At 46.7% G+C, this 21,206-nt stretch overlaps 1 protein-coding gene across 3 annotated transcripts in view; it reads right to left on the bottom strand.

Annotated features, from left to right (window-relative positions):
- The window catches only part of SIAH1 (siah E3 ubiquitin protein ligase 1), a 539,100-nt gene that overhangs the window by 278,565 nt on the left and 239,329 nt on the right, over nucleotides 1-21,206 (bottom strand). The window lies entirely within an intron of this gene.

The raw sequence follows: 21,206 nt of genomic DNA, 5'->3' as shown, positions 1-21,206 counted from the left end.
CCTGCACTGCGACGCTCTGCCTCCCGCTACTCTGGGAACCTGGGGCTGCTTGTGACATGCTCAAGCCATAAGCGGTTGCAAAGGCCGAAAGACTGCCCTGAAAACTGAGGTCCATTATCAGACACAAGTACCTCTGGGATACCATGGCGCTTAAGAAAGATTTTAGGTGGGTGATGACCTCGTTGGATTTGCTATGTTTCAGCAATGCGATCTCAAGAAACCTGGATAAGTAGTCCACAGCAAGAAGGTAAGTATGTCCTTTTAGTTCAAATAAATCCACTCTTTGCCATGGTCGGTCAGGACATTCTGTTGGGATGAGGGGCTCAGGAGGATTCTTCTCTCTGAGATGCACGCCCTGCATCTTAGAACCATGTCATTTATCTGTTGGCTAAGCCCAGGCCACCAGACGGTCTGACAGGCTCTGGCTTTGCACTTCACAATGCCTTGATGTCCCTCATGCAATTTCAACAACACCTCATTACGCATGGCAGAGGGGATAACAAGGCGAATCTTTAAAAGCAACCCATCTTTCACTGTTAGTGTGGAACGATCTGGCCAGTAGCTCTTCAGTAAGGGTTCCTGGTTCGCATACAGCTGCCACCCTGGCTGCACAAGTCCATGACCAGACACACACTGTCCGCTTTCAGCTGCTCCCGTAGTGTTTGGAGGAAGGATGGCTTCACCTGCATGTTTTCCATAATACAGTTCACGAGATATCCGTGTCCTCCATTAACTCTGTTTCCTCCGGGTTAGCCTGGTTTTAGTGGAGAACGTGACAGGGCATCTGCCACCCACAGTGATTTCCTGGAGCGTATTGCACCGTGTATGAGAACTGCATCAATCTCATCCTAAAGCGTTGGATTCTGGGCGGTAGAAGATCCAGCCTGACCTCCCAGCAATGAAACCAGGGGTTTGTGATCAGTCTCTAGACAGAACGATTTGCCTAATAGGTAATCTCAGCTCACATGCCCAGGTAGATGCCAGAGCCTCTTTCTCAACCTGTGCATATCGTTGCTCTGTGGGTGAGAGTGACCTTGATGCGTATGCCACGGGTCTCCAGCCGTCCCATTGTTGCTGCAACACGCCCCTAACCCAAAGGATGATGCATCCGCTGAAACCTTCAGATCCCTCTCCGGTCATACACAGCCAAAACTGGAGGTGAGGTGATTGCCTCTTTTAAGTCATTGAATGCCTTTTCCTGGTCCCCACCCCAGTACCAGCTGTTCTTTTTGGATAATAAGTCTCTCAAAGCTCTGTCCCTCTCAGCCAAATGAGGGATGAACTTCCCCACCTGATTCACCATGCCCAGGAAACTCCTGAGTTCTCCTACTGTAGCAGGTGCTGCCATCTCCGTGATGGACGCGGTCCTCCTTGGGTCCGGGCTTATACCAGAATTCGTAATGACATGGCCCAAGAAGGTCACTGTGCCCCTCGACAGGTCACATTTCCCTACATTCAACGTAATACCTGCTTCTTCCAGTCTCTTTAATACCGCATGAAGTCGGGCATCGTGCTCCTCCTGGCAACGCCCCAGACCAACACATCGTCCATGTGACAAATCACACCCTCTAATCCTTCAATGACCTCTGCCATCATGCTGAAAGTGTTCGGTGCAGAGTTAATGCCAAAGGGAAGGCGATTGAGGAAACGCCCAAAAGGTTATGAATGTGGTAACAGCCGACTCCTCTGACAAAGGAATTTGCCAAAATCCCATATTGGCATCCAGTTTGCTAAACACCTTGCCCCAGCAAGCATCCCAAGACTCTGCTCAACCGAGGGCAGCAGAACCTTTCCTGCATACGATTCATTTAGCTTAGTGTAGTCTACATAGTCTCAACCTGTTACTGTCTTTCTTTGGGACTACCACCATGCCTGCACACCAATCGGTAGGTTCTTCCATTCTGGTAGACACCCAGCCCATCCTCATTAACTCCTCTTTCACTTTCCCCATCAATGGCAGTGGTATCCCCCTGGGGGTCTTCAGAGAGTATGGCACCGCCTTTGGCTGAAGCTTTATGTGGTATTTCCGCTGCACTACCCCAACCCAGAGCACAAATCCGGTATGAGGTCTTCAAAGACTCCATGGTGATAGTGTCAACACGCTTCAGGAGGCCCAGCCCCAAAATAGCAGGAAGGCCTAAAAGCGGCATGGAGCCCTTTACAACATACACTTTCTGCATGTCTGTCTTTGTCCATAGCCGAGCTGAAGCTCCAAGGATCCTGTAACCTCCAGTGGCATCCTCCAGGACCCAACAAGGGTTTCTCCGCTGCTGGAGCACAGGAGCAGTCTTCCCACTGAACAAGTTGTGCAGGTCTGACTTGGAGATAACAGTAACATCCGCCCGTGTCAAGCTTGAAAGTCATAGGTGTGCCCTGTATTTTCACCTCCACAATCCAGGAATGGTTCCCGGAGGAGACAGAACCAAGGAAGAACCCTGTTCTTCACGCCACCCTCGTCCTCCTCAATACTCTGCACCGCCTTGAACTGTCGGCAGACCCGCTGGTAGTGGCCCTTCTTCACACGAGCGACATCTTGCAGCAGTCGCCGGGCATAGGAGTCTATGGTGAAATGGCCCCCACACCTGTAACACTGCGAAGCTCGAGCGTCTTTACTCTTTGCGCCTGGCGCTGAAAAATCGGTGCCAAGGGCTTGCCCCAACCTTCAGGCCTCCGCCCGCCTGGTGTCCCGTGGTGTCTGCACAGCATTCACGTTATTGCAGGGCGGTACTGTCGCACCGCAAGGCCGTTGCTGCTTCTTAACCTCCTCCACTGTCTGGCCATATTTACAGCTCTCTAAGTCCAACTCTTTCTCCATCTGCATCCGCCGACAGTCTGGTGTCTGCCAAGCCCACAACAATTCTATCCCTTATAAGCTCGTCGTGCAGCGTCCCATAATTGCAGTGTTCGCTAAAGCATGCAGGGCAGTAACAAAACCATCAACAGTCTCGTTCAGTTCTTGTTTTGCATGTTAAATCGTATGCTCATAAACAATGTTCTTTTGACAATAAAAATCGCTCAAACCATCTTTCACTTTGGCATACTCCTGGTGCTCTGCTTGGTTAGCTTGAGGCCTCTCAAGACATCGCCTGCCTCATCGCCCATACAGTATATCAGGGTGTTCACCTGGTTCCCTTCTGGGTTGGAAGATAAATTACTGGCCTGCGGAACCGCTCAAACCGGGCGTATCCATCGTGTCCATTCGTGGGGTTTGAGAAGTCAAAGGGCTCGGCTGAATACTGAACATAGCATTGGGAGTAGCCGCCATGTTGATTCTAGCTCGTGGCTGCCGACCATTCTGCCGTCCGACATGTCCGCCTCCACGCCACTTGGCCACTGTGACGGTCTTCAGCAAGAGGTCAGCACTCCCAGGCACAGCCACACAGCACTTCTGACACCATGTCGTATTCTTTTACCTTAGAAAGAAGACGCGGGACAACTGTGTGCAGTGGGTACCAACTCCAAACTTTATTGACCGGCCAACAAACATTACAATACACCCACTTCCTGTCTCACAGCCCTTGCGTCATGCACTTTCCCCCGCCCCCAAAGAGCACTAGCTAAGGCAAGACAACACAGTCTATTGAATACACCACAGTAAAGAGGGAGTTCTTTTTGTTTTTCTGTGGTTAGGAATGCCATTTGTCTTACTGTGTCCAATTCCGCTCCCAGGAAAGTCCATGTCTGGGATGGTATCAGTCTTGACTTTTGAAGGTTGACTGTGTATCCCAGTGCTTGCAGCAAGTAAATGACCCTTTGTAAATCTGTTGTCAGCTTGCTTTTGTTGTCTCCTTGTAGTAGGCAGTCGTCCAGGTATGGATAAATTTGAATTCCCTGTAGTCTGCAATGGGCGATTACTGATGCCAGGCATTTTGTGAATACTCTGGGCGCAGTAGATAAGCCAAAGGGCAATGCTGAGAATTGATAGTGCTCTGATCCTGCAAGAAATCTGAGGTATCTTCTGCAGATTGGTCGAATGGGGACGTGCAGGTATGCCTCCTTGAGATCTAGAGTTACCAGCCAACACTCCTTGCCCAGCATGGGAAGAAGTTGCTGTAGGGTCAGCATTTTGAATTTTGGGACAATGATGTATGTATTTAAGGTGGACAGGTCGAGAATTGGTCTCCAACTTTGTCCTTTCTTGGAACAAGGAATAGTCTGGAGTAGAACCCTTTCCTTGCTCTGCTGTTGGCACTTTTCCACAGCTCTCATGTTTGCTAACTCCATTATCTGTTGTAGAGCCTCTGTTTTTGATTTGGAGGTAGATTTGGCATTCCTCTTTGACTGGTAAAGTGTGGAAGTGGAACGGTAACCTTGATCTATGGTTTGTAAAATCCACTTGTCCTTTGTTATGTGGTGCCAGTTTTTGAAAATAAGGTTAGCTTTCCGCCTAGAGGAGCTGCTATTTGTTCCCTGGTAGGCGGATTTAGGATTAAGTCACTGTGGCTGTGTTGATGTAGTGGCAGAGGTTGAGTCTGTGCCTCTGTTGTTACCTTGCCACTGTCGCCTCTGTAGGTACTTCCTCTGGATTGGTTTCTGCCTCTGGAACGCCTATTCCTGCCCCTTTGGGGTCTTGTGGAGTCCGGAAAGGACCAATTTTGGCAGGCCAGTTCCTGCTAAACCTTGGGGTTGAACCTGCAGGAAATCTTTAACTGTTTGGACTGATTTTGCCTTTTCTTCCATTTTCTTCATAACCTGCTGGGCAGGTGTACCAAACAAACTTGTTTTATCCATAGGAGCGTCTAGCAACTTAGATTTAACATGATCCGTAGAGCTTGCTCCTTTAGCCATGCATGCCTTCTAATTACTGTGCCAGTCATGGCTGATCTAAATGAAGCCTCCAGTGCATCATAGCCACATTTTAAAGAATGGTTACTAACCTGCTGTATGTTATTTACCATTTCTAATACATATTTCTTATCAAGAGATTCATCAGTGGTTAGCTTTTAGTTAACTGATCAAGCATAAACTCTTGGTATTGTATCATGTGAAACTGACAATTTAAAGCTCTAGCTGAGAGAGTGGCTGAAGTGTAAACCTTTTACCCCATCTGTCTAATGACCTTGCTTCCCTTTCAGAAGGAATAGGGTTTTAGCTATGGTCGCTGCTACTGCCTTGGGACCCTGGGATATAGTTTCGGGTCTGCAAGAGGGGCCTTGTAAAGGTGGTGATGAGTATCTGGCACCCTGTAAAATCTGTCTGGTTTGGCAGGGGCTGGGGTAAAGAATCTGGAGCGGAGCAGACATCATTGAAAGCATCATCCACCACAGAGAGAACAGGAGGTATAGCTAAGGGCCTGTGCTGTGGAAGGTGCAAAAGGTCCTAAGTCTTTTCTGGAGTCTGAAAAATCCTGTTGCTGCCATTGGAACTGTTCTCATGGCATGCAAGGTTTCAAAGGAGAATTCTTCTGGTGGGGAAGCAGCTGGAATGGATTCTTCAGCATCAGAATCTTCAAAATTGGAGAAAGGAGCCTCTGGCTGGTCAGTAATGTCTGATTCATCAGCAGAATCATCAGAGGATACTGGCTCAGGGGCTCTGCCCTAGGTCTCTTCTCTGGGGCTGAGAGGCCCTGTCTGGGTGAGATTGAGATCCTCTAATTAATGAAATTAAATCTTCTGCCAAAGTAAGCATTTGAGAACTAGAAGAGGGCCTGGTTGAGGGGTTTAACAGGCACTGCTTTAGTAGTCTTGGCTGCTTTAGCCCTGGCGAAGGCCTTAATGGACATGGCTGCTGGAGGCCTAGCAGCACCACGTGCTGGGGTAGAGACGTCCAAAGGAATGGTGTCTGATAAGTCAGTGGTAAGCACCGTAGTGGGTAAATTTTCTGAGGCCGATTCAAGAGTGGTAGCAGGGGCCTCAGCTGTAGAAATAGATACAGCTGTATTTTGATCAGTTTTCTCGGTTTCGGCCGAAACCGAGACACTCGCGGTTTGCTTAACCATGGTTTCGGCCGAAACCGTGGACCGCGAGTGTCGGTCTTTTCTTTAGCAGAATGCGAGTCGGAGGATCCGACGGCATAATGTACGCAAAATCAGAACCGAAAAACTGTTCTGCGAACTCCGACCGACGCCTAAGCTCGGTTGAAAGAAGCACAGGCCGAACAGGCTGCGGCTGGGCCTAAACAAGGCAGGCAGTAAGAGTGGAAATCTTTATGAGGTATTTGTTTCCCACAGGTTAAACAATTATTAACTTTTTCTGACATCGGCTGAGGCAAGAAAGAGTCCCCAATGGGGTACTTAGCTTTAGAAGTCTTCGAAGTAGTATTCGGTAGAAGTAATCTCTGGATCCGACCGGCACTTGCGAACAGCTTCTGCTTCGGCGCCACGGCAAGAAAGACTGAAGAAAATGGCGTCGGCTGATGCTTTTATACCCGAAGACCAACAGAGATGACGTCGGGTGAAGTGCGACATCAGCCGAAGCCAGACCCGGACTTTGGAATCCGGCCGACTGAAGGGCTGCCTGACGACAGGACAACGCAGTTGTTATGACTGCAGATGCATCCATGAAGGACATCAAAGGTTCGGAAGAATAAAACCCTAATAAAAGTGTCCTTTATGAAATAAACCACCACAGAAAACTGTTTCCAGATCCACCAGGAAGGGGGCTGGTGGGTGGGTTCGTAATAATGTTTGGTGAGATGGACTACATACATGGAACGTTATGGTGAGTACATAACTTCTTTATGTTATGAAGTCCTATCTCGCCTCCATTATTACGTGTGGGACAGCGTCCCTAACAGCAAGCACACTACCCTGGATTGGATACTAGTCAGTAAGAGCCCCCAGTCATATAAAACAGGCTGCTTGTCAGATAGCCTCAGTGATCACTCCCCAACATTCCTACTCAAAAAATACCTATACCAAGCTAAACCTGTCATCTACCGTCAAATACGTAAAAAACTAAACTTTAACCCACTCATATTCATCTCATCCCTCAAAGAATGCAACTGGCATCCTCTAAAGTACCGCCGTCTAGATGACGCAGTATAATTTTTTAATACTGCCTTCCTGAATATCCTTAATTGCCATGCCCCCATAAGATTTTCCAGAACCAAAGCATAACCCTCCCTATGGCTACAGAAAACCACTAAGTCAGAAATGAAAAACAGAGAAAGCCTGGGAGCACTGGCGCAAAACCAAAACCCCCTCAACTAGACAAATTCCTAGAACTACGCAACAGAGTCAAAAAGCTAATAAAACAGGACAAATTCCAATACTACCAGTCTGCCCTAGACTCTTCACAACACAGCCCCAAACAATTCTGGTCCTCCATTAACTCCATCCTCCACCCATGTAAAGTTAGTACCTCTCCTCCTAACATCCCTCACTCCACAGAAAATAACCTCATTCAACACACACTTCACCCAAACCATACTATCACTAGCTAAGCAACACAACCCCCCTCCCCTCCAACCCACACCTTCAACTAGTAATCTCCACACTGCCTTCTCTTTTTCTCCTGTACCTACCTCCAACATAAACAAACTCTTAGCTAAACTTAAACCCACCAAATTAGCAGCAGACAACCTCCCAAGTGAATACCTACAAATGATGCTATGGCCTACCCAATATCCATCTTGATTAACCGATCTCTGTCAGAAAGTTACGTTCCCACACTGTGGAAAGTATCACATATAATTCCCCTCCACAAAGGCGGACCCCTCCACAGAACTAACCAATTACCACCTCATAGCTATTCTCTCTCTACTCTCCAAAAATACTAGAGAGATGCATACACTCTCAGGTCTCAGACTGCCTCCTTACTAACAACCTCCTTTCCAATACTCAGCATGGTTTCCGACCAAACTATAGCACCACCACTGCCTTACTCTCCTTTACTAACACTATCCTTCAGCATAAAAACAATGTCTCTCTCTCTTCTGCTACTTTCCTAGACCTATCCAAAGCATATGACGTGGTCCCACAAAAAACAACTTATCTCTGTCCTCATTAACCTATCCTTCTCACAAATCAGTCACCAACTGGTTTCAGAGTTACCTGTCTGACCGCCAACAATCCGTTGTATGGCAGAATGACATATCTCCCCAACTACCTGTCTCCATGGGGGTTCCCCAAGGAGCCATCCTTGGACCCCTACTCTTCTCCATATACACCAATAATCTAGCCACTGCCACCAAACATGACACACTCATACAATACGCAGATGACTCAACCATCTGCTCAGCCCAGTCCCTACCAAAACTGCAAAAAGTCACACAGGAAGCCTTTGCCTATGTTGAAACTTGGGTTATCCGATGCCCAATTAATACTCAACCCAAACAAAACTAAACTACTCATCTTCCAACCCACCAAACATACTCAAAACAACTCTCACTTTAACATCACAGCAAGAGACAACACCACTATATACCCAACTGAACACACCAAATTGCTAGGAGTGGAAATAGACAAACTAAAATTTGACATTCGCATATCCATGACCATAAAAAAAGTCCACAAAAAACTAGGAGCGTTATACAGAAATAAGCAATTTCTCACCAAAGCAGCAAAGATTTCAATAGCAAATTCCCACCTTATCTCCACCCTACTTTATGCCTCTCCAATATATACCAACCTAAGGCAATGCGATCTAAACAAGCTAGAGACCCGCTACAACAAAACTGCCAAATTCGCGACAGGGGCATCCTACCGTAGTCACCACTGTCTCTCACTTGCTGAACTGGGCTGGCTTGAACTCCCTCACCTCTTTCAGTGGTATCAACTCTCACTCACCCACAAACTAGTAAACCATCCACTAAATGTCCCATCCCTCCAGAATCTACTCCAACCCTATCGCACCACCAGACCACTAAAATTCAGCAACAAAAATCATTTGCAGATCACTAAAGTCAATAACTCTGCTGGTGAAGCACTATTCTCTTGCACCATAGCCAAATTATGGAACTCCCTTCCACCCACAATTACCTCCGTACCATCATGCACCCACTTCAAAACTTTACTAAAAGCGCACCTAAAAACATGCTGGCTATGCCCTTGCAACTCCCACTCTAATATCATCCACCCCATACAACCACTACCTTTCTTTCCACTCCACTAACTACCTTGATTATAGCAAGCTCAGATGCTCATAAACCTAGTACTTATTATACAACAGGAACTTCTCATTGTAACATTTGTTAATGTCTGTTATGTACTTCACAGATAAAGATTCTAGTTGTCTACTGATGTACTATGTTCTTCATCTGTAAATATGTTGTAAGTAATTACTATGTTAAATTGTTAATCGCTATGTAATCCAATGTAACTACTGTCTGTTTATTTTAACTGTGGAGCTTTTCTTCCCGGGCCTCTGCTGAAAATGGGCCTACGTCCAGTCGGACACTCCAGTTCAACAAATTTAAATAAATAAATAAATAAAATAAATCTTGTATGGGTGGCTCACTGGAAAATACTCCTGAGCAACGTGGAAACAAATGAGGCCCTACCTCTGGAAGGTAGGTTGAATTTATAATGGGTAATGAAGGTATGAGGGAGGGATAGCCCATGTTGCTGCTGCACATATATTATCAATCGGAGTTTTGGCTTGGAAGGCAGCAGGAGTAGAAAATGATCTGGCAGAATGCGCTTTGACTTTAAAAGGTAACTCTCTTCCCTCAGAAGTATAAATGAAAGAAATGCAGTTAGAGATCCAGTTTGATAATGTGAACTTAGAAACTGGCAAACCCATTCTTGTTTCAGCAAAGGAAAAGTACAGTTGTGTACACTTACCATAAATGTAGATGTTCGAGTGTATTCACTGTTGCAGTCATTACATTTGGGTAATCTGCTGGCAGGTTGCCCTCAGTCAGCCTGAATATCAAAGTCTTGGGTCCTGCGTTGGTTGCTGTCTCCTCTTCCATGACGTCAGGGGGGTATAAAACATGCAGCCGACGCCATTTTATTCAGTTTTTCTTGCCCCAGAGGTCAGGTGCCCCCCCCCCCCCAAATGGGGAGCAAAAAAAATTATATATATATATATATATATATATATATATATATATATATATATATATATATCTACACACATATATAAAAACAAACAGCAATATATAAATAAACACACTTTTCGCAACATAAACTTTACCTTCTTCTAAAAGCAAATACACCATAAAGGCTTTAGAATATAGTGAAGGAAAGAGAAGTTTTAGGAAAAAAGGGGGATGGCGGGTGGGTAACCCGGACTGCAACAGTGAATACACTCGAACATTTACATTTATGGTACGTGTACACAACTGTACTATGTTCTTCGTGTTTCACTGTTGCAGTCATTACATCTGAGTAGAATCCCAAAGCTATGGAAGAGAGGATGGAGCTAAATACAATTAGGAGTGGCTATAAGGCCCTGCAGAACTGCAGTGGCAAAACCTGCCCTGGACTTAGAGAAGAGAGAGGCAAATGATAATGCTTTGTAAAAGTATGAACAGAGATCCAAGTAGCAGCTTTTAGAATGTCTTTGGTTGGAACTCCTCGGAGAAAAGCTGCTGAGGTAGAGGCAGCCCTGGTGGAATGTGACCCGATTCCCTTGGGCACTGGTTTACCATGATGCAAGTAGCAGAAACTAATGCAGTGGTTTATTCACTTAGAAATAGTCTGCTTTGATATAGCCTTCCCCTCTGATCCTGCAGCAAATGCCACCAATAGCTGCTCAGAGTTTCTTAGAGATTTGGTCCTGTTTAAGTAGAATCTTAGTTGTCTGTGTACGTTCAATGAATGCAGAATCCGCTCCCCCTTGTTCTGTGGATTTGGGTAAAAAGTTGGCAGGTGAATAGTTTGGTTAAGAGCCACACTGGACATCACCTTAGACATAAAGGAAGGATTTGGTCCTGAGGGACACCCTGTCCGGGTAAAATATAATAAAAGGCTCCACAGGCATGAGGGCCTGTAGTTCTGAAACCCTTCTTGCTGAAGTGATTGCCAAAAGGAAAGCTGTTTTCCAATATAAAAACTTTATATCCGCAGTAGCTGCTGGTTCAAAAGGAGGCAGGGTGAGTTTTTCCAGCACAAAATTGCGGTCCCATGCAGGAGTTGGTGATCTTCTGGGAGGCCTTAAGTTTTTGGCCCTTCTAAGATACTGTTTTAGCAGAGGAGGAGAAAAGATGGGAGGCTCCATGTTGTAATGAGCCGAGATGGCAGAGGCATGGATTTTTATTGAAGAGAAAGATAGGCCCTTGACAAGCATCTCAATCAAGTATTGTAAAATCTAAGGATTATTTGGTTTTGCTGTGTCCGTCCCTTGCGCTTGGTTCTCTTCCATTTATCAGCATAAGATTTTCTAGTACTAGGTCTTCTGGCTTCCAAAATGACATCCATCACAGATTTACTGAGAGGTGGTGTTTGAATAATTACATGATCAGCCATGCTGCCAGGTTCAGAGTTTGGAGTGGAGTGTGCAGAATTTGATTGTGCCGTTGAGACAGTAGATGACGTATTTGAGGCAAGTACCAAGGAGGGAGTTGAGATATATTCCTTAGAATTGGGTACCAGTGCTGGCGAGGCCAGTCCTGGGCAAGTAGGATCATTTTTGTTTTTTCCTGTCTGAACTTTAGTAAGACCTTGGGGAGAAGAGGCAGAGGAGGAAAGGCATAGACTGATAGGTTTTTCCAACTGAAGGGCATCCACTTTCCAACTGAAGGGCATCCACTTTCCATGCTTGTCTGTGATAAGTCCTTGTGCAGAATTTGTCCAGTTAATTTTGGGGAGAGGCAAATAGATCTATGTCTGGGCTCCCCCATTTCTATGTTACCATGCTGAAGACGTGTGGATCCAGTTTCCACTCGTGAGGGTCCATAAGATTTCTGCTTAGGTCTGCCAGAATATTTTGTTTTCCTGGCAGGAATTGTGCTTGAAGATGTACTTGGTAAGTCAAGGCTGTGTGCCACAATGCCATGGCTTGTCTGCAAAGGAGGTAGGAATGTCTACCCCCCCCCTCCTGCTTGTTTATGTACCACATGACTGTGGTGTTGTCCGCCTTTATCAGTAGTTGTCCTGGATGAAGTAAGTCCTTCAAGGCTGTCAGGGCATTCTGAAGAGCTAGCATCTCTTTCTGGTTGATATGCAGATGCATTTGTTTTGGGGTCCATATGCCCTGAATGCATCTCCCCACCAGGTGGGCCGCCCCAAGCATAGTGTGAGGAGTCTGTAGTTAGCGTTTGGGTGGCAGGGGGTAGAGTGAAAGACTGTCCCTAGTTTTGGTGACATGTCTCTGCCCAACAAAGAAACTCCTGTTGCAGGCAGGGAATGAGAGGGATCATTGTTTCCAGACTGTGACAATGTTGACTCCATAAACTTTTAAGATACCATTGAAGTTTCCTCATATGCAGTCTTGCATATGGAATTAGTAGAATGCAGGGTGCCATGAACCCCAAAGCCTGCAGAATTTGTCTTGCAGATAACTAGGTTTTTGTTGCCATCTGTTTGAAGTATATAGTCAGTTGCCTTTGTTTGTCTGGCATAAGGTAAGCCATCTGGGCAGTTGTATTCAAGCTTGCACCCAGGAATGTAATTTTTTGAGAGGGTACCAGCTGTGATTTTTTGTTTATTGTGTACCCTAGGCATTAGAAGCCTTTTCACCAACGCCAGATATTGAAGAAGAATGTCCTTGTTTTCTGCCTGAATGAGACAATCGTCCAAGTAAGGACAGATTTATATGCTTCTTTGTCTGCAAAATGCAATTACTGGTGCCAGGCACTTTGTAAAGACCCTGGGCGCAGTAGATAAAGCCAAAGGGCAGTGCAGAGAATTGGTAATGCAAAAAAAACCTGCCTTGAAGCGGAGGTATCTTCTGCACGATTCCCTTACTGGGATATGCAAGTATGCCTCAAGTCTAAAATCACTACCCAAGCGTTCTTGCTCAGCATGGGCAGTAGCTGTTGTAAAGTCAGCATTTTGAATTTTGAAATGTCCAAGAACGTGTTCAAAATCGATAAGTCCAGTATTGGACGCCAGGCATAGTCTTTTCTGGGTACCAGGAACAGTCTTGAATAAAACCCTTGTCCTTTTTCCTGTTCTGGTTGAATAGCCTCCATATCCATGGGGGGTTTCTGAGCCTCTGCCCATTGATTTTGTGGCAGATCTGGCCAACCGTTTGGAATTGGCAAAGTATGGAAATTAAATCTGTACCCCTGGGATACCATGTTTAATACCCACTTGTCCTGGGTAATTAGATGCCAATTTTGAGCATGAAGTGCTAATTTTCCCCCCAAGGGGGCTGCCAAAAGATAAGTGCTTTATGATGGAAGAGGGAATTCATTGAGACTGCTTACTGTAAGGTTGTACCTTGTTTCCTCCAGAATTGGAGGTAGAGGCACCCCATTGCTTTGACCTGTAAGAACCCTGTGATTGGTATCTAGAGTCTTTTGAGCGCCTGGATTTGCCTTGTGAGGCTCTGTTGGACACAGGAAAGGACCAATTGTTAGTAGGCCAGTGCCTACTGAATCTGGGTGGCTGCACTTGTAAGAAATCTTTTACAGTTTGCATAGATCTAGCTTTGTCTTCCATTTTCTTTAAAACCTCTTCTGCCTTATTACCAGAGTATCATGGTGTAAAGGTGCATCCAACAATTTAGCTTTAACATGATCAGGCAGATTTTTGCTCCTTGAGCCAGGCATGCCTTCTAATCACAGATCCAGTATCTGCGGCCCTGCAAGAGGCCTCCAAGGAATCAAAACCACATTGCAAAGTATGCTTTCCAACCTGTTCTGCTGCATGCAATAATTCCTGTAATTCTTTATTTTCCATACAATCAGAAATCAACATAATTTTCTGTTTCAATAAGCCAATAACATGCTGTTGATATTTAAGCATATGAAAATGGCAGTTTAAGGCCCTAATTGCCAAGGTTGCAGACGTATAAACCTTCTTTCCCCATCTATCCAGCACCCTGGAATCTCTTTCAGACTGGGTAGGATTTTTGGCTGTAGAGGCCTTTACACCTTTGGGACCCTGTGAGACAGTTTCAGGATCAGCAGCAGGATTTTTTAATAAAATTTTGTGGGAGTCAGGAACCCTGTAATATCGTTTGGCTTACTAGGAGCCAGAGGTAGAGAATCAGGAGCCATGCTTGATTCCGAAAACACATCAACAATGTTCTAATACAGGAGGTATAGCCAAAGGCCTATGCTGAGGAAGGAGGAAATCCATAAGCCTCTTTGTTGATTCAGAGAAATCCTGACTCTCCCAATGAAAATGTTCCTTTAACGTATGCAAGGTTTCTCCAAAAGAATAATCCTCAGGAGGAGATGCAGATGGGATGGATTCTTCTGCATCTGAATCCTCATAGGGTGGTATAGAAAAATCCTGATCAGAAGAGGAATCAGAGGAAATAGAAACCTGATCTGAAGATTCATAATCAGTGTCTTGCCTAGGCCTCTTAGCAGGGAGGGTTGGGAACCCCTGATCAAGGTAATTAAGTTCTCAGCCATTTTGATCATCTGTTTTTTAGGCATAGGGGCCTGAGCACGTTGCTCATGCGTCTTTTTTTTAGACTAAGAAGTTGTTTTTGAAGCTGGCGTCGGTTTTATATAGAAATGTTGAGGCCTGCAAACACCCTCAGAAGCCGTTGCCTGCTCAGCGGCTCCGGACCCATCCGAGGGAGAGACATCCGTGGGTTCAATACTCTGAGAATCTCGCGGCATACTGGACTCTGCATGGGTCTCGGTAGAGGCCTGCGACTCAAAAGTAGCAGGTATCATGGGCTGCGAAAGCACCTCACTGAGTACCGGCGACTGGCTTAGGAGATGCTTCGTCAGCGGTTTTGGACTTAGATGGTCTTTTTCTTTGAGTTTTTTGTGAACTCCAGTAGTCAGATTGCTATCAGACGACATTTCAGGGTAATTAAATCTGAATCCAAAATATTTTGAAGCAAAAATATACAGACACTTAATAGTGCATTGGTTAAATTTAGCACAAAACCGACATCAAGGCACGTTATGATCTGGGCCTAGGCAAGGAATACAGTACAAATGAAAATTCTTATGAGGTATTTGCTTCCCACAAGTAATGCAATTATTAACTTTTACTGACATCGGTAAGGAGCAAGAAAAAGTTTCCCCAACTGGGTACTTCGCTTTAATTGAAGACTTCGGTTCTGAAACTCAAATGTGAAAATTTCAGAAGTCTGCCAACCGGCACTTGCGAACTGCTTCTGCTTCGGGCACTGCGCAGCAAGAAAGACTGAATAAAATGGCGTCGGCTGCATGTTTTATACCCCTGACGACCTGACGTCATGGAAGAGGAGACAGCAACCGATGCAGGACCCAAGACTTTGATATTCAGGCCAACTGAGGGCAACCTGCCAGATTGCCCAAATGTAATGACTGCAACAGTGAAACACGAAGATAATCGAATAGCTGGTATGATTTTCTAAATCTTTTAGTTCTGTGGATGTAGAAACGCAATTGCCTATGCACATCCAAATTGGTGAAATCTATACTCTGCTTTATTGGTGTGATTGGGGAAGAAAACTGGCAATTCGATAGTTTGATTCAAGTGAAAATGGGAGCAGACCTTAGGGATAAAGGAAGGATTCGTCCGGAGAGAGACCCTATCTTTGTGAAAAATTAAGTATGGAGGTTTAACTGATAGGGCTTACAGTTCGCAAACTCTTCTGGCTGAAGTTATCCACGACAGAAATTTTAATTGACAGCTACAGGCAGGTTCAAAAGGTGGCAAAGTAAGTTTAGAAAGGACTAGATTTAGATCCCAGGGAGGAATGGGATTTTGAATGGGAGGTCTTAACATCATAGAACCATTGAGAGAGGTCTTGCAAAGTTTGTGGGACATAAGGTTAGAATCATTAATTCCCACATGAAAATTAGATATTGCTGCTAGCTGTACTCTTGAGTGTAGCAGCTGCTGATCCCTTGTGAAAAAGTTCTGATAAGAACTCTATGACAATAGGAATGGGAGCTGTAAATGGATTAACCTTTCTGTTATCTGCCCATATAGAAAATCTCTTCCATTTACTGTTGTACAATTTTTAGTCGAGGGCTTATGAGAAGAGGTAATATGGGTTACAGCTGGAGACAGACTGTGAAGCCTGACTAATGATGGAAATGGAGCAAGCATGCTGTCAGTTTGAGAGTGTGGAGACAGGGATGAAGAGAAAGTACAGTTGTGTACACCATAAATGTAGATGTTCGAGTGTATTCACTGTTGAAGTCATTACATTTGGGTAATTTGCTGGCAGGTTGCCCTAAGTTGGCCTCATTAACAAAGTCTTGGGTCTTGTGTCGGTTGCTGTCCCTTCTTCCATGACATCAGGTCGTCAGGGGTATAAAACTTTTAGTTATGTACTTACCATAACTTTAGATGTATGGGATCCATCTCGCCTACATTCTCTACAGATGGGTTCAGAGCCAATCCTCGGCTCAGACTCGGCACGCTATACAATAGAACGGCTATACAATAGAACGAAGTCTCTTATTGGCTGAGTTACCTCATATCCCAGGATGCACCACTACTGCTTCCCCAGATCTTGTTTGTCCGCACACATCACACATGCGCACACACACACACACACACACACACACACACACACACACACACACACACACACACAGACTGTTGTTATAACATTGCCCGGTGTTTCAAGAGAGGAAAAAGTTGAATTCGGACCGTCCGGTCTCTTCTGGGCTCCAAGGCAGGGGGAAGGAAGGTGGGTTATTAGGAATGTAGGCGAGATGGATCTCATACATCTAAAGTTATGGTAAGTACATAACTAAAAGATGTAATGTGATCCTATCTCGCCTACATTCTCTACAGATGGGACAGCGTCCCTAGCACCTGATTCCTGGGTGGCTCACTGGAAAACGGTCCGGAGAACCGTGGAACCGAAGGAAGCTCGACTCCTAGATGCCACATCCAATTTGTAGTGAGAAATAAAGGTGTGTAGAGAAGACCACGTAGCAGCCGCACAGATGTCATTAATAGAGAGCTTGGAATGAAAGGCTGCCGAAGTGGCCATAGCTCTGGTAGAATGAGCTTTCACTGGGACTGTAAGCTCCTTATTTGAAATGCGATAAATATGACTGATACAGTCTCTGATCCACTTGGCAATGGTGACTTTCGTGACGGCTTTGCCCAATTTACTGTCCGAAAAAGACACAGTTGATCTGATTTTCGTGCTTGGTGTGTCCTATCCAAATAGAAACGTAATTGTCTGTGCACATCTAAGCTGTGAAAGGTATACTCAGCTCTGTTTGAATACTTAGGGGAAAAAAATGGTAATTCCAGTGATTGTTGCAAACAAAAGTTAGAACAAACCTTTGGTATAAAGGATGGGTTAGGTCTAAGGGATACTCTATCCTTGTGAAATACCAGATATGGTGGTTTGACACATAAGGCTTGAAGCTCTGAAACTCGCCTGGCTGATGTAATAGCAACTAGAAGGGCAGTCTTCCAAGAAAGAAATTTTAAGTCACAGGTTGCTGCCGGCTCAAAGGGAGGTGCGGTTAATGCACCTAACACTACGTTAAGGTCCCACGGTGGTGCGGGATGAGATATAGGGGGCCGTAGAAGCCAAGCTCCTTTAATAAAAGCTTTGCACAACTTGTTGCTCATTAAAGGTGGTTCTACGTTCTCGTGAAAATTAGAAATAGCTGCCAATTGAACTTTGATGGTAGACACCGAACAACCCTGGTTGAACAGGGAGGTTAAAAATTTCAGAACCTCTGACACCGAGGCTGTCATAGGATCTAATCCTCGGAGTTGGGCCCAAATAGCAAACCTCTTCCATTTACTGCTATACATCTTTTTAGTAGAAGTCTTGTGAGCCGAGGACAAAATATGCATGACTTCAGGGTCGAAAGAATGGCTCCTAACTATGGTCGGAAGAGGAGTAGCCAAGCTGCTAGCTTCAAAGAATGGAGGGACTGATGGAGCTGTCCTGACTGATGCGTCAAGAGGTCCGGAACTTGGTCCAGGAACCAGGGACCCTCCAATGCATACTTGTGAAGAAAGGGGAACCAGACTTGATGAGGCCAGTATGGGGCGATTAGAATCATTTTGCTTTCCAAGTGAATCGCCTTCTGAATCACCTTGGGGAGAAGGGGAACCGGTGGAAAGGCGTATAGCAGACCGGGGGGCCAAGCTTGGACCAGAGCATCCTTGGGGATCTCCCCCGGAACTGGAGTGAGAGAGAAGAACCGCTGGCATTTTGCATTGAGGGGAGTTGCGAAAAGATCGCAACATGGAGCTCCCCATCTCGTGAAAATCTGTGTTACCACTCTGTCGCTCAAGGACCATTCGTGAGGGGAAAGAATAGTCCTGCTCAGTCTGTCGGCTATCACATTGGATGTCCCCGGAATGTGTGTTGCCACTAGAAAACGTTTGGTAGCAATCGCCCAATTCCATACCTTCATGGCCTCTCTGCAAAGGGGGTAAGACCTGGTCCCTCCTTGCTTGTTCAAGTACCAGACTACCGACATGTTGTCGGACTGAATGGCAATCGTCCCCTGGGGGAGGTGATCGTGCAGTGCTTGCAACATTAAAAGCACCGCCCTCATTTCCAGGACATTGATGTGGAGAAGATTCTCGGAGTGCCACGTGCCTTGGACCGACCTGCCCAGATAAGGCCCCCCCCCCCCTGTTTGGGAGGTGTCCGTAGTCAACGTGGCCGAGGGGGATGGGGGAACGAAGAGTCGCCCCTGATCCAGGTTGGAGGAAAGAAGCCACCAACGAAGATCCTGTTTGCACGTCTCTGTGATCAATATGTGGTGACTGAGGGGGAGGTCTTGATAAGACCACTGGACTGAGAGGAGCCACTGGAGTATCCTCATATGCAACCTTGCCAAGGGGACGAGAAGAATGGTGGCTGACATGGAACCTAACAGCTGCAAGACCATTCTCGCTGGAGCGCGACGTCTGAGGAGTAACGCCCGAACCTGAGACTGCAATGTTGCTATCCTTTCCGCAGGAAGATAGACTCGCATCTGCCTTGAGTCTATTTCTGCACCAATAAACAGAATACGCTGTGATGGCAGCGATACGGATTTTGTCCAATTGAAGGTGATTCCTAAGGAGTTGCCTAGGGAGATAGTGGCTGCTAGAGTTTTTAAGAGCAGATGCCTTGAGGTGGCAGTTAGGAGCCAGTCGTCTAGGTATGGAAACACCTGGAATCCTAGACTTCTCAGGTGAGCAGTCACCACTGCCAAACATTTGGTGAACACCCTGGGAGCTGTGGTGAGACCAAAGGGCAGTGCACGGAACTGGAAATGACCGTCTCCTAGGCTGAAGCGCAAGTGTCTCCTTGACGCCTGATCTATCAGAATGTGATAATAGGCGTCTTTGAGATCTATGGAGCACATCCAAACATCCTTCTCCAAAAGTGGGAGAATGGTTTGCAAGGTGACCATCCGGAATTTGGACTTTTTCACTGATCGGTTTAACCTGCTGAGATCCAAAATGGGCCTCAAGTCCCCGGTCTTTTTTGGTACCAAAAAGAATCTTGAGTAAGTCCCTGATCCGGCCTGATCTGCGGGGACAGGTTGGATGACTCCTTTTTGAAGCAGCTTTGAAATTTCGCTGGCTGCCAGATCCCGTTGACTGGGTGGCAGGTCCGGGATTCTTTGGGATGGTGGGGGGGGGTTGAGAGAAGGGAATGGTGTAACCTCCGGCGATGATTCAGAGCACCCATTGGTCCTGAGTGATACTTTCCCAGGCCTTTAGGTGCCTCGAAAAACGACCCCCGACTGGCTCCGGAGCTGCACAGTCGGGCACTCCTTCAGGGATGCTGGAAGGAGGAGCCACGAAAGGACTCGCGGTCTCCAGTGATGCAGGGACCTCCGCCGCCTCTGGGATGGTGTCTCCCTGAAAAATTTCCCCTTCCTCTGCCTCTAGAAGGAGAATCACTCTCCTGCGACAAGTAAGGCTTTTGAGACTTACGGAACCACATTTTCCCTCCTCTTCGAGCCTTGGGATAAGGTCTGAAGGGAGTGGAAAACCGGGCCCCTACGGCAGTTAAAGTCTTACCCTCCTGTTCGCAGTGAGTCAAAGTGTCCTTTACCTTGGGTCCAAACAGGGAGGAACCATCGAAGGGGGCGTCGGCAAAGGAAGACTTAAAGGCCTCAGCAAAGTGACACAGGCGTAGCAAGGCTTGTCTCCGTTGAGCAACACCTGTGCCCGCCGCTCTGCTCGCTCCTTCGGCTGCATATGAAATGAGCCTCATGGACGAGTTGGATAGGGAGGGCAGGGTAGCCAACTGGGAGTTAACAGTCTGGGCTAACTGCTCAGGTAAGTTACCAGAGAGGGTATCCGAAAGCTCCTTGACCAGATCCCTCTGCAGTCTCGTGAAATGCGTCAAGTAGTTCAGAGACCTTAATGTAAAGGTTGCTGAAGTAAAGGTGCGCTTCCCGTACCGATCCATGCTCCTAGACTCCTTATTAGGAGGATGGACAGACGTCGAAGCCTCTGCCACATCTTGCTGGGTGGCAGATGCCACCACCAAGGCATCTACAGCCACACCTTTGGAAAGAAAATCCTTATCAGGGGGTGAAAACAGGAATTTATTGGGGCGAGCTGGCACCGGTTCAACAGAGTCCGGGTGTTCCCACGCCCTTCGAGAGATCAAATCCAGAAGCTCATCAAAGGGCGGAGACACCCAGGAGGCGGAGGGCTGAGCCCCGAAGGCCTTGAGGAACACAGACTCCTCAGCAGAAGGGGGTTTGGACTGCCAGTCGCCTCGTTGCTTAAGGATCTCCAAGATGTCCGCAAAGGAGACATCATCCGAGGACGACTTGGGGGACCCTTCCGCATCATCGAGGTCGGTATCTGAGGTGAGGGACTCATCAGGGGAGTCGACGTGCTTCCTCTTGCACTGTTTCTTCCTCAGAGGTTCCTCCGAAGATGTTTCGGAGGGACCTCCAGGAAGAAGGGAACCCCCGATGGGGGTAACCTCAGGCCAACGGGCTCCACTGTCGTGAGACAGGGGGATTGCAAAGGAGCCAGTCTCCGTGCCAAGGGAAGGCGGTGTTGAGACGGTAGAAGTGGCCAGAGAGGATTTGGCCAAGGCACTCCTCATGGCCTTGAAGGCGGGACCCCCAGAGTCCTGGGATGGTTCAACCCCCAAGGCCACAACAGCAGCCGGAACCGCCGACGCACCGAGAGGGAGGCTCGGAAACGAAAGGATCGGTCCCGAAGCGCCCCCCCCGGGGCCGACAGAGGAGGTCCGCGTACCGAACACCGACCCGAAGGGCGGGGTTGGAGTTAGGGTCGG

Source organism: Protopterus annectens, chromosome 8.part1, assembly GCF_019279795.1.
Source record: "Protopterus annectens isolate FY-2018-M chromosome 8.part1, PAN1.0, whole genome shotgun sequence".
Classification (NCBI taxonomy): Eukaryota; Metazoa; Chordata; order Ceratodontiformes; family Protopteridae; genus Protopterus; species Protopterus annectens.
The sequence above is the reverse complement of the archived record's forward strand: the minus strand, read 5'-3'. Positions and strand labels throughout refer to the sequence as shown.